General features: G+C 38.9%; 1 protein-coding gene across 4 annotated transcripts in view; it reads right to left on the reverse strand.

The window, feature by feature from the left end:
- Window positions 1-15,027, reverse strand: part of ANTXR1 (ANTXR cell adhesion molecule 1) — a 266,805-nt gene that overhangs the window by 199,638 nt on the left and 52,140 nt on the right. The gene's annotated exons all lie outside the window — the stretch shown is intronic.

The raw sequence follows: 15,027 nt of genomic DNA on the forward strand, positions 1-15,027 counted from the left end.
AGGAAGAGGAAGTGGGATATAGCATTGGGAAGGAGTCCAACTGGCGGTGGGAAAGAGACGTGATACGGGGGCCAAATGCAATCTTTGTGGACCATTCCCTCTTGAATGTAAGAAGCCTACATTCATGTTCCTGTCTTTTAAAAAGTACCAAAAAGGACACTAAAGTATAATATCTGATTCACATACTTTATTCATAAACTGTAACCCTATGAAGGGTTTGAAATTTTGCCTTTCTCCCACTGGAGTCTTTTTAGTGGTAGACGGTGGAGATGCTCTATTTAAATTAGGATGAGAGACTCTTTTTGAATAGCAAAAACCTAACATTTATTGAGCATCCACTATATACAAAGTAGTGACCAAAGATTTCTGGTTCATCCTCATAATAATCACTCAAAGTGGGTATTACTGCCCTCACATTACAGGTAAGAAAACTTGGGCTCAGAGAGGTTAAGTAGGAGAGTGGAGACTTGAAGTCAAATCTGTTTGATTCAAAAAAGGTTTTCTTCTCTGCAAAGCAGTATCCTAGGATGGAACAACGCTAGAGAAGTAAGAAGCTTGCATCAATGAAAGGCAATGGTAATTACTAACACTGTCTGGGAACTTACGGCTCTGGGAACTTATGGTGCCAGGCTCTGTCTAAATACAGGAAAACAGCTGATCCACTTAAGCATTATCACAGCTCTTTGCTGTAGTACTATTGTTACCTCCATTTCACAGACAAGGAAACTGAGTCACAGAGTGGTTACAGAACGTACCCAAGGCTCCTGTAAGTGGCAGAGGTGGGATTTAATCCCAGAGGCCCTGCTTTTAATCAGGATGATAAATACTCTCTCTTTCTCTAATGTTTATCCTGGCATTGCTTGGAGGGGGAATTCTAAAGAAAATAGTAATCTTTCTTTAAAACTGATGTGATGGGGACACTGTGGGTAAGGGTGGATTGCCAGACTGCTGGAGGTTTTAAAAGACAAACTGAAAAGGGGTGTGCTTGAGCCTGTCCCTGGGCTGCTGATGCTTCGTGGGTGGAATATTTAATACCAAGTAACTCAGACTTTGGAAACTGACTATTGTCTTTTCAATGCCCATCTATCAGACTACACACCCAGTTGCCCAAGTCAGAAACTAGAAGCCTTCCTTGACCCACTACCTTGACTCTCCTCTCACCATCATCATGTTCTGTTGGTTCTACTTCAAACATATCTTGAAATGGACTACTTCTCTATCTCTTCAGCCAACACCATTGTCCCAGCCACCATCATCTCTTGCTTAGCCACTGGGGTAGTCACCTACTATCTTTTGACTGGCCTCTTGCCCCCTTTTCCATTCTTTTTCCATAAGGCTGCAAGAATATCCTTGAAGTACAGATCAAATCATGGCATTCACTCTCTGGCTCAAAGCCCTTCAACAGCAGTCCATTATACCTGGGATTATAACCCAAATTCTTGTCATGACCTTCCAGTGCCTACGTGGATGGCTTTTGCCCCCCGTCTAGCCTCATCTCATACTACTCTGCTCCCACTCTCTTGCGTTTAGCTACCCTGGTCTTCCCAAGCCCCTTTCTCCAATAGTCCTTCATATCAGCAATCACTGCTGCCTGGGAACACTATATGATCAGCTCTTCATGGGACTGATTCTTACCCAGCCTTCAGTCCCAAGTTAAATGCCATTTGCTCAGAGTAGTCTTACCTGAACTTCCTAATCTGAATTGTCTTCCTCTATTAGACTTTTTCCTAGTACCCCACAATTTTTGCTTTATGGCACTTAGGACATTTTATAATGAATAACATTTGATTATATAATTATTTGTTTAGGTTTTGTTCGTTTGAGTTCTAGACTTTATTTGTTAGGTTTTGTTTGCTTCAGTTCTAGACTCTAAATTCCATGAGGACTGGGCCATGTGCTTCAGTTCTAGACTCTAAATTCCATGAGGACTGGGCCATGACTGTTTTGGTCCCCACTATATCTTCTGTGCCTACTGAAGGGGTGAGTGGAGGGAATTGTTAATTATTCTGGGAAGAAACCAATTTTGGGGCAGGGATGAGCTTCCCTTGGCCATGTGGAGGGAGGCCAAGCAGAACCTGACCTGGTCATTGGCCAGACCTGGTCACTGACAAGTCTGGGACCATGTGGTCGTTAAACATCATTCTCTATGTTATATTTCTTACATTACCTCCAATATTCCAATAAATCCTATCAAAAGACATACTTTAATTTCAAACTCTGTTGTTTGGTAATGAGAAAGAGCATATGTCTTGGAGGATAAAGATGAGAGCAGTGCCCCCCCACCAAGACCATGTAGGGGGCAGTGCGAGGCACCACAGTCACCTGGCAGGGGGGAGCTCTGCCTCGTGGGTTGGCAGTTTTGTGAGGGTCCCAGAAGCAGAGGTAGTGGCAAGGGGACATGACGGGGAGGCTGGGATGGGAAAATTGGGGTCTGTATGTGAGCACACAGAGGTGGCACCATAGATTCCCTCACAAGAGCTGGGGGGCACTATGGGGCAGAGGGCTAATTTCTGACAGTCAGGTGGGAGAAGGTTGGACATTAAAAGTAAATGTGATCTAATTCTTTGGTCATTGACTAGAGAAGTCTGAGACATTTGGGTAACACTAAAAGTGGACTATTGTATTAAGACTTGAGATTTAAAAAGAGAGAGAGAGAGAAAAAAAATGCATCTTGGGGGTATGGAAAAGTTTGCTTGGCTTCACTGTATTTTTTCCCTGCCAAATAAAGTCTGGGAACTGGACTATTTTCTCTAAGCCTACTTCCTTTTCTTTACAAGTATTTTCTTGAGCTTTCTATTTTTTTGGTACCAGAACAAGCAAAGCTGTTTTGGAAAATGTCCTTATCCTTGAAGCTTTTTATCTGGCAAGATATAAACTGACTAGTTGGGAGTGGTGATCACAACCTCCCCATTATACCGCCCCTACTGCTCAAAAGATCAAATAACACATGGCCGCATCTCCCTACTCTCTGTCCTTCTTGAAGGACCCACATCTAAGCAAACAAAACGGATGGTTTCATAGGAATTGTGGGTGTATTTTAGTTCTGGGATAACGGAACTATTAATAAGGGTCTATTCTTTATGTTCTTGGAAACTGAAGGACATTGGAAGAAAGATCTTTTAAGGGATGATAAGAACCTCTCTGAGGACTTGGTTATTACCAAGTGAAATGTTATCTTCCTGGGAAATGAAAGAGGCTGGGAACCCTGTGAAGAGAGGCTGCTATTACAGTGTGCCTGTTTCCCTTGGTGATTTCACATGTCTGCCAGTGTTCCTATTTAGAAGCTAAGGGTTTCAGGCCACATGTTTTGTGTTCCTTTTGCAACTCCCACTACAGTTAATAACTGGCATCAAGCAGGTGACTGTTGAATGAATGATGGGTGTATTCACCCATCATTCATTCATGGCCACTGCTATTTATTGAGCATACACTGTCTACCTAGCACTATGCTGGTTTGTAGGGGTAGAAGGTAGGGGAGTAAGTCACAGTGTTTTCTGTCTTTCTGTTGTTCTGGGAATTTCTTTACTCTTCATGATTACTTTCTGGGATTCTGGTTGTGTTATGACAGTTTGATAACATTGCTGATGAAAACACTAAAAGACGAACACACACAGAATATCAAGAAGTACTTCAACAAGCCTTCATCCTGAGTATTCTACTGAGGTTTCCACTGCAAAATCTCCCTTAGGATTCTGCAATGTCTACCACATTTTAGTTCTATAAAAACAACCTCCATCACCATCCAAAAATAATCCAGCATCAGCTCTGCATTGTCAACTTCCTAGTCTTCTTGTGAAAGAGCTTCTGTGGAATTGGACTCTTCTCAAATGCTTTGCAGTTGTTGGCTTTTGTTCTCAACTTATACAGTAAACACCTATCACTATTTATTACCACTAATGGCACTCTTGCAACATTTCCAGATGGTCTTATGCCTCCAATTGTTGACTACAAGTAAACAGTATAGTGAACAGAAGAACACAGATTAATTAAGACATTTTGCTGTTACTCAGGAGTCACGAAGTTCTACAACGAAATGTAATCATTTGTTTATAATGTACATAAAACATAATCTCTTTGGGACTTTTACTGAAGGATAGGCCAACATGATAAATATAATATCAAGATGCATGCTGAACCAAAGCTCTTCTTGTATACGTTTTAGTGAAATATAATTTATATATAGTAACATGTCTAGATATTTATTTCCTTTATAATTGAATATATTTCTATGAAATTATTTATAATATTCCTTTATTATCTTTTAACATTTTGTAGGATTTGTAGTAATAGTCCCTTTCTTGATATTACTTGTAAGTTGCATTTTCGCTCCTTTTAGAAAAATCACTCTTACTAGTGGTTTATCAATTTATTCTTTTAAAATGAATTCAACTTTGAGCTTTGTGATTTTCTCTGTTATTTGTCTTCTTCTATTATATGTCTATTTTCAATTTTACTGATTCACTTATTATTTTCCTTTACCTATTTACTTTGAGTTTAATAAGTTCTTTCTTTTTACTTTTCATTGGTTTTAAATCATTTAAGCTTTTCTTCTTTCCCAAGAGAAACATTTAAAGCTATACATTTCCCCTAGGCACTACTTTAGCTGCATCCCACAAATGTTGATATGTTGGGTTTTCGTTTTTTGTTGGATACATTTTCTAATTTCCCTTGTGATTTTTTCTTTAACCCATGGATTGTCTTTGACACACATATTTTCTTCAATAACTTTTTATCTCTGGTAAATACTTTTTATCTTGAAGTCTGCTTTGTCTAATATCCATTCCAACTTTTTATGATTGGTGCTTGCGCAGTATATATTTTTCCATTCTTTCACTTTTAATCTATCAACATATTTACATTTAAAGTGTGTCTCTTTAACCATATATAATGTATGTGGTGGACTATTTACTAATGTCCCAAAAGATCTCCCCTCCCCCTGTATGGTCCTCTCCCATACTGGCTCCGCATGTGGCCATGCAACTTGCTTTAGCCCACAGGACACCAGTAAACCTAACAAAAGCTAAGGCTCTATCAGCACGTGAATATTGGAGTTTGTTGGACTGCTGCAGCCACCATGAGGGAAACCCTGGTCTTTTTAACTCTTTGAGAAAAAAGAACCATATTGAGAGAGAGATCTTCAGTTGTTCCAGATGCATTATATTTCCCAGTTGAGCCTAATCCCCAGCTGATCCTATATATAAGCTGCATAAATAAGTCCAGGTGAAATTAGCATAAGAAATTATTGTTTCAAGCTACTAATATTTGGGGTGTATTTTATGGAGCAATAGATCAATGATATGCTGGATCTTGCTTCTTCAGGCAGTGTGACATTCTCTGCCTTTTATCTGGAATCTTTAGTTCATTTAATATTTAATTTAAGTTTTGCCATGGCTGGGTTTAAGTCCACTATCTTGCTGTCTTGCTATTTGCTTACTAATGGTCACTTACGTTCTTTGTTTCTCCTTTCCTATATTCTTTTGCATTGATCATGTACTTTTTAGTATTTCATCTAGTATTCCCTACTAGCTTTTTAAAAATATAAAGCTATATATCTTTTTTGTCTTTTTTAAAGCAGTTGCTCTATGAATTATAATAAGCATCCTTATTTTATCACAAGCTACTATAAGTTAATATTATGCTACTTCTCATATAATGGAAGAACCTTTTAATATTATACTTCCACACAGTTTCCTCTTATCCTTTGTGCTATTATTGTCATATATTTTATTTCTCTGTTTGTAACAAATCCCAAAATAGTGTTATTATTCTCTCTTAGTCAATGGTCTTTTTATGAAATTATTGAAAAGATAAAAAATAACCTTTTATATTTATCTAAACATTTATCATTTCTGGTACTCTTCTTCTTTGTTTTTGTGGATCTAGTTTATACCTCGTATCATTTTTCTTCACCCTAAATAATTTCTTTGGCATTTTTTTCCATAGTGCAGATTTGGTGATGATGATTCTCTCAGGCATCTTCCCCCTTCAGAAAATGTCTTAATTCTGTCCTCAATATTTTAACTGGATATAGAATTCTAAGTTGATTTTTTTTCTTTTCTCTCTTTAAATATATTGGACTGTTATTTTCTGGATTTCATTTTTTCTTTTCTAATGAAAAGAAAGTTATTAATTTCAATGTTGTTTCTCTTTAACATATATTTCTTCCCTTCCCTCTGGCCGCTTTTAAGACTTTTTGGAAATTTGACTATGACGTGTTTAGGTGATGCTTTCTTTCTATTTGTCCTGCTTGAGGTTCTTTGAGTTTCTGGGTCTGTGTGTGGATCAAGTTTGGTTTTTCAATTACACTAATACATATTATCAAGTAGTATAGATCACTTGATATTATCCCATAAGTCACAGGACTGGTTCATTCTCTCCCTCCACCCCTCAGACTTTTCCCTTTCTTTCAGTTTGGATAATTTCTACTCAGTTGTTCTTAAATGTATTAATCCCTTTTCTGTGGTGTTCAATATGCTTTTAAGCCCATCTAATGATTTTTTAATTTCAAATAATGTATCTTTCAGTTCCACAGTTTTTACTTCATTCTTTCTTTCAGTTTTCTTTTTAAAATTTCTGATGACCCATATCTTCCCCTATTATATTTTACCTTTTCCTGTAAGTTATTTATCCTATTTATAATAGTCGCTTAAAAGTCCCTATTAATAACTCCAATAACTGAATCATCTGTGGTTTGTTTCTATTAACTGTATCTTTTAAAAATTTTTTAAAATTGTGAGTAACATTTAAAATGCTCTTCCCTGCTTTTTCCCATTTTTCATAATAGTTTACATTTCAGTCACTGAGTACAAAAAAAGCAGTGGAGTCTTTGGTATAATATTGGTTTCTGTTGTTTACTCACTGCGGAGTGTAAGCCTTTTATTCTTTGTAAGCTAGGGTGAGGGGCTGAACATTAGATTCCTCCTTGAGTCAGGCTGAGCTAATCATGTTTCCTGTTACTAGGCCAACTTCTGGCCTTCTGCCCTGCCCTGCCTTTGTGATCTTCTCAGCGTTTGAGTTGGGAGAGGCTAGGTGTAGCTTCAGATATTTTTGCTTGACCTTTGTATTTTACTCTGGTAGGACTCCAGAATCCAAGCACAACGAGAATCCACCTAATTATGTAATTTCTCTCTACTTTGCAGGCAATTCCTTCACTGCTGCTTTCTTAGAAAATGCAGAAGTGTGGGTGAGCAGGGAGAACTTAGGCTGAGAGATTTCTTTTTCATTTCAGATTCTAATGCCTCCTTCTGGCACACCTGGTTAAGTAAGACTCAGCTGATTTTTCCTTATCCCTGCAGAGTCTTTGTCTACAGAAGACCCATTGCTCCAATTACCCAAACCTAGACCAGGCATCCACCTTTAAGTATAGAAGCTTCTGCAGAAGCTTCTCTGCTTAGCTATTTTATAAAGGGCTTGTTTTTCTCTAATTCAGTTAATCAGTGCTGCTTTTGTCTCTACTAGCCTCATGGAAACACGAATTTTACTTTGGGCTTTTCTGGTTGACCATGGAAATGAAGGCTTTTCACATCTCTCAGTATCATAAGCAGAAGCAGACATACTTTACAGTTCTTTTCTAAATGTTTGCGACTACACATTTGTCAGAATGTGTAAAATGTTTGTGACTACACATTGGTCATAAAGAAAAATACTAGATGCTGATTACCAGCATACAAATATACTCTAGTATCTCTTATCTTAAAAAAATTTTTTTAAAGTCCTCTTTGACCCCACATCTCCCTCTAGCTACTGACCTATTTATTTGCATCTCCCTATAAGACACACCTTCTTGAAACTTGTCTTCTCACTTCCCTGTCTTTTCTGGTGGAGTCCTTCTTCAAATGTTTAGTGATCTTTGGCTGTCTGTCCATATCGAATGAATGACACTAAAAGCCTTATTGGAAATTCTGCATGATAGGATGCCAATTAATGAATGACTAGCTTTTTTTTTTTTAAGCAGGTTTTTATGAAGACCTTCAAATATCAGTGTATGTGCATATTTTTTTCCCTCTAAGGTATTTATTTCTACAGAGAAGTAGTTTTCACACGATTTTCCTAGATTTTAAGCTTGAAATTGGACAAGGAGGAAGGCTGGAAGTAGCAACATTTGTTTTGCAGATGTCTCTATAATTTCCCTGTGCCTGGCGTCCCTGACTATGAGACCATTCTTGTGCAATTTTCTCAGAAAATATGTTTCTCCCTTCTGGTGGAGGTAAAGAAGGGGTGATTTTCAAACTCTAGTGGGAGGGAGGGATGGTTTTAAAGGTTGAAGAGCTCAGATACATTTTTAAACAATCAATATTCCAGTTTTCACTCTCTAACCCTTCTTTGCCTTTTGCGATATCCAGGTTTTCAGCTTTCCAGGATTCTACAAGGCTACATGTCTTGTTCACTTTCAGTATTTCCTTCCACAGGATTATATTTGACTTTTCTCCACCATGTCATATCATTTGCCACCCTTCCTTCCTTTCTATTCTTACATGTGGTGTTTTAATGGTTCAAACATTTCTCAGTTTCCTCAAAGATGGTCTTTGTGCTTTTGTTTCAAGTTTACCTGGTTTGGGTTTGGTTTTTTGAGAGAAAGGGGACAATATTTTAACTTACTATTTTTATTTAAAAATATTATTTTAAAATTGGAAGTCCTCCTTTTTTAACCCACTCTCCTCTGATTTTTGTGTCTACAACTCTGCCTCTGTGGAAACTGCTTCTGGCAAGGTCCTCTACATTACCAATCCAAAGGTCACCTCTCTGGCTTCATCTTCTTCAACCTCTTTTGGCATAAGACACAGCTGACCTCCTTCATGTATGCAATACTTTCTTCTCTACAAGATTTGAGAGTAGATTTGTGTTTTATGGCATGATTTACATTATACCATACTCTCTCCTTCTACCTCACCATCTTTTCTACCTCTCATCCTTCTACCTCACCATTCTTTCTCACATTTCTATATAGGTTGTTCCATCTTATCTAAAACTCTGAAGATTGGAGTTCTAACTCCAGAACTGAGTAAGATCACCCATCCTCACATCAACACTGTTTTACAAGGTCACCTCATTCTTCTATGACTTCAGTGCCAAATTCCATCAAAGCAGCATGAGTTTAGGAGGAAGAATGACTCAGGAGGGACGTCTTGTTCTACCACATGCTAGGTATGTCAGCTAACCTCCCTGAACCTTAGCTTTCTCAAAGTAAAACAAATGTATGGAATGCTAAGATCTACCAGATTTCTTCCAGCTTAGGATACCGGATCTGATTTGAACTTGGAGCCAAAGAGCTAGTAAAACTGAACCTGGATATCTGCTGGGAACTGCAGAGGCCACACTTGGCAGACAGGAATAGGCCACAATATGACACAGGGTCCAGTACAGAGCCAGAAGTGAAGCTGACAAAGAGGAGCCCATCAAGGAATTTTTAAAGGTTGCAGCATAAGCTCTGCCATAAAAGACAAAAGTGATGGTTTAATCACTCTTGGACAAGGTGAATTTGTCGAAACTCTTGTTTACACAGCTCTATTTTTGTTGATTGCATATTTGTGCAGTGATTTCACCATGTGGTTTTCTATGGCACCATTTGGCTTTTGAAATAAACCCTGTTAGACTGTCACAGACCTTAAGACCTAGCAATTTAACTCCTGGTTATCTGCAGGCATACCTTGGATATATTGTGGGTTCTGTCCCAGACCACCAAAATAAAGTGAATATTGAAATAAAGTGAGTCTCACAATCTTTTTGGCTTCTCAGTACATATAAAAGTTGTGTTATACTATATTGTAGTCTGTTAAGCATATAATAGCATTATGTCTTTAAAAAGTACATACTTCAATAAAAAATACATTATTGCTAAAAAATGCTAACAATAATCTGAACCTTCAGTGAGTCATAATCTTTTTGCTGGTGGAGGGTCCTGCCTTGATACTGATGGCTACTGACTGATCAGAGTGGTGGCTGCTGAAGATGGGGTGCCTGCGGCAATTTTAAAAAATAAGACAACAATGAAGTTTAACCCATCAATTGACTCTTCCTTTCACACAAGATTTCTCTGTTGCATGTGATGCTCTTTGATAGCATTTTACTCACCATAGAACTTCTTTCAAAATTGGAGTGAATCCACTCAAACCTTGTCACTGTTCAACTAAGTTTATGGAATATTCTAAGTCCCTTGTAATTTCAACAATGTTAATAGCATCTTCACCAGCAGTAGGTTTCATCTCAAGAAACCACTTTCTTTGCTTATGAATAAGAATCAAGTCCTCATGAGTTCAAGTTTTATCATGAGATTGTAGCAATTAAGCCACATCTTCAGGCTCCACTTCAAATTCTGGTTCTCTTGCTGTTTCCACCACATATGTGGTTACTTCCTCCACTAAAGCCTTGAACCCCTTAAAGTCAGTTGTGAGAGTTAGAATCAACTTCTTCTAAACTGCTAATGTTGATATTTTTGCCCCCCCGACCCCCTGCCATGAAATACAAATGTTCTGATTGGCACCTGCAATGGTGAATCCCTTCCCAAAGGTTTTCAATTTACTTTGTCCAGATCCATTAGAGGAATCATTATGTATGAAAGCGATAGATATGCATTTCTTAAATAATAAGACTTGAAAGTCTAAATTACGCCTTGATCCATGGGCTACAGAATGGATATATTAGCAGGCATGAAAACAACATTAATCTCCTTGAACATCTCTATCAGATCTCTTAGGCGACGAGGTGCATCGTTAATTAGTAATATTTTGAAAAGAATGATTTTTTTCAAGAAGTAAGTTTTAAGAGTGGGCTTAAAATATTCAGTAAAGCATGCTGTAAACTGATGTGCAATCATCCAGGCTTTGTTGTTTATTTTATAGAGGACAGAAAGAGTAGATTTAGCATCATTCTTAAGGGCCCTAGGATTTTCAGAATGGTAAATGAGCATTAGCTTCAACTAAGGGTCACCCAGTTACATTAGCTCCTTACAAGAGGGTTAGCCTGTCCTTTGAAGATTTGAAGCCAGGCTTTGACTTCTTTCTACCTATGAAAGTCCTAGATGGCATCTTCTTCCAGTAGAAGGCGGTTTCATCTCCATGAAAATCTGTTGTTTAGTGTGGCCACCTTCACCGATGATTTTAGCTAAATCTTCTGGGTAACTTCTGCAGCTTCTCAATCAGCACTTCCTACTTCACCTTTTGTTATGGAGATGGCATCATTCCTTAAACCTAATGAGCCCACATCTCTCACTCCAAACTTTTTTCTGCAGCTTCCTCACCTCTCTTAGCCTTCTAGAAATAAAGAGTTTGGCCTTACTCTGCATTAGGCTTTGGCTTACGGAATGTTGTGGCTGTTTTGATCTTCTATCCAAACCACTAAAATCAGCAATAAGGCGGTTTTGCTTTTTAATCATTTGTGTGTTCACTGGAGTAGCACTTTTTGTTGCCTTTAAAAACATGTCCTTTGCATTCACAACTTAGCTAACAGGAACAAGAGATCTCGTTCTTGGCCTGTATTGGCTTTTTACCTGCATTCCTCACTAAGCTTAATCATTTCTAGCTTTGAATTTAAACTGAGGGACTTGCAACTATTCATTTCACTAGAGTACTTGAGGCCATTGTAGTGTTGTTAACTGACCTAATTTCAACACTGTTGTGTCTCAGGGAATAGGGAAGCCCAAGAGAGGGACAGGGAAACAGATAGGGGAACAGTTGGTTGATGGAGCAATAAGAATACACACATTTGTCAATTAAGTTTGCTGTCTTATATGTGTGTGGTTTATGGCAGCCCAAAACAATGACAATAGATAGTAACATTAAAGATGACTGACCACAGATCACCATAACAGATATAATAATTATGAAGCTTGAAATATTGAATGACTAAAATGTGACATAGAGACATATAGAGCATATGCTTTTGGAAAAATGGTGCCAACAGACTTGCTCAAATCATGGTTGCTGCAAACCTTCAATTTGTAAAAAACACAGTACCTGTGAAGTGCAATAAAGCAAAGTGCATAAAGAAATTCTTGCTTCTGCCCACCCTACCCTCAACGGGAGGCAAATATAAGAGTGTTCATTTCAGCTCTGTTTATAATAGCAAAAAGTTAGAAACAAACTAATTGTCTATGAATAAGAGAGCAGGTAAGTACATAGTGTATGCTATTACAATAAAATATGACAAAATAGAAAAGTATGCAGTAGTTAAAATGAACCAACCACAGCTATATGAATCTACGTGAAAAACATCTCAAAAACATTAAGTTCAAGATAAATATATACAATATGACCATTTAAAAAATAAAGTTTAGGCCAGCTGTGGTGGCTCACACCTGTAATCCCAGCATTTTGGGAGGCCAAGTCGGGCATATCACTTGAGGGCAAAAATTCGAGACCAGCCTGGCTAACATGGAGAAATGCCATCTCTACTAAAATAATAATAATCAAACCCCCCAAATATTAGCTGGGCATGGTGTTTTTTGCCTATAGTACCAGATACTTGAGAGGCTGAGGCATGAGAATTCAACCCAGGAGGTGGAGGTTGTAGTGAGCCAAGATAGCATGCTGCACTCTAGCCTGGGTGACAAAGCGAAGCTCTGTCTCAAAAATAAGCAAATAAAATGAATAAAATAGAGGCCAGGCACAGTGGCTCAAGCTTGTAATCTCAGCACTTTGGGAGGCTGAGGTGGGCGGATCACGAGGTCAAGAGATTGAGACCATCCTGGCCAACATGGTGAAACCCCATCTCTACTAAAAATACAAAAAAATTTAGCTGGGCATGGTGGCGTGTGCCTGTAGTCCCAGCTACTGGGGATGCTGAGGCAGAAGGATTGCTTGAACCCAGGAGACAGAGGTTGCAGTGGGCTGAGATTGTGCCACTGCACTCCAGCCTGGTGCCTGATGACAGAGTGAGACTCTGTCTCAAAAAAATTAAAATAAAATAAATAAATAAAGTTTAATATGAACATATATATATATATATATATGCATATATATTATAGCTTATGGGCGTATGAAAGTATGCAATATCCATTAAAATGATAAACCCCTAAATCATGATAATGATTATCTCTGGTGAAGAAAGAGTAATGGGAAGTACACATAGGAGAAGCTGCCTGCAACCTTTTATTTCACAAGTGTGGTGGTGGTAATGAGGGTTCATTAATGCTTTTTTCTATACTTTTGTTACACCTCAAATATTTAATCACTTAAAAAATTGAAGGTGAATAGCAAAGACTGAACCTGGAGTTCATGAGGAGGCATTCAGAAGCTATCAATATCAGCATTAAATACAAGGCTCAACAGTTCACCCACATTGGTGGCAAAGGAGTTGAGTCAGGTGATAGCCACGTGGCTTCAGATGTAGAATTGTGGATGTTGATCAGTACTGGGATTTTTTTTATTGGGCCATAGAACATTTGTTGGTTTTGGCTAGCTAGCTTTGGATATGAGAACACTACTGTTCTTTGGTTCTGTTGACTACTTCTAAAGTTTACCTTGCTGTCTCCATCCAGAAAACAGAAATGTTTCTGGGCACTGCTTTGTCAGTTTTTATTCTTAATTTGTATTTGCCACATGAGGAGTAGCAGGTGAAGGGTGGTATCTATGATGTGCTAGGGTCTTTGTTAGGTGCTTTCCATACACTAATTCATGAAAGTCTCATAGCAACTCCATATGGTGGGCATTACTATCTTCATTTCACATATGAGAAAACAGATTCACAGAAGTACATGCACATAGTGGTGAAGCCCTTGTTGGAAACCAGACTGGGTTCTGGTCCAAAGTCTGTGTTTTCTCTATTGCATCTGTGGTGCCCAAACTTGATATGTAACAGTGTACTACATACAAAGATACATGAGACACACATAGTTTTTTTTTTCTGGAGCATAAATTGTACTCCAAAATTTGAGAAAGAACTTGAGAGCATTTTATGTAATGTCATATATAATGGAATTATATTATGGAATAAAATACAAATGCATGCATATTTTTTAAGATAAAATAACTTTAAAGAAAGTTTTTGCTGAACAAGGGAGAGATCCAAGATGGCCAAATAGGAACAGCTCCGGATTGCAGTTCCCAGTGAAAACGCAGAGGGTGAGTAATCAACACATTTCCAAACGAATATTTACTGCCCACAGACCAGGAGATTTCCAGGCGGAAAAGCACTATGAGTTGCCCAGCACTGCTGTCTCAGCCAGTGCAGTGGGTCTCTGCACAAAAACTCACACAAATCTGAGCACCATTTCAACTGGCAACTGGAACACCTTGGAGACAGAGTCACCCGTTCAACTGAAAAAAAAGGGGATTGAAACGGAGCCAGGTGATCCAGCTTGGTGGGTCCCACCCCCACAAAGACCAGCAATCTGAAATGCTCTGGATTGAGAGTTTCACAGCAAGCACAGCAGGACCTGGGATGGTCCAGCTCGGTGGCGAATGCTCTGGATTGAGAGTTTCGAAGCAAGCACAGCTGGACCCAGGATGGTCCAGCTCAGTGGGGGGAAGGGCATCTGCCATTACTGAGGCAGTCTATCACTACCAAGGCAGTCCGCCATTATTCATTATTGAGGCAGTCCGCCATTACCAAGGCAGTTCGCCATTACTAAGGCAGCCCACCATTACTGGAGCAGTCTGCCATTACAGAGAAAGTCTGCAATTACTGAGGCAGACCGCCATTACAAAGGCAGTTCTAACTGTACCCCTATAAACAAAACAGCAAGTTCACACAGCAGCTGGGGAGAACCCACGGCAGCTCAGCAATGCCTCTGCTGGCAGACTGTGACTAGGCTACCTCCTTGCTGGGCAGAGCATCTCTGAAAAAAGGCAGCAGCATGACAGGAACTTATAAATATGGCCCAACCTTCCCAGGACAGAGCACCTGGGAAAAAAAGGCGGTTATGAGTTCCACTGCTGCAGACTTAAACATACCTGCCCAGCAGCTCTGAAGGGAACAATGGAGCTCACAGCTCAGGACTTGAGCTCCTATAAGGGACAGGCTGTCTCCTCAAGCAGCTCTCTGACCCCATGTAGCCAAAGAGTCACCTCATCTCAGGCTGACATCTGGTGG

This window comes from Saimiri boliviensis, chromosome 1 (assembly GCF_048565385.1).
Source record: "Saimiri boliviensis isolate mSaiBol1 chromosome 1, mSaiBol1.pri, whole genome shotgun sequence".
Classification (NCBI taxonomy): domain Eukaryota; kingdom Metazoa; phylum Chordata; class Mammalia; order Primates; family Cebidae; genus Saimiri; species Saimiri boliviensis.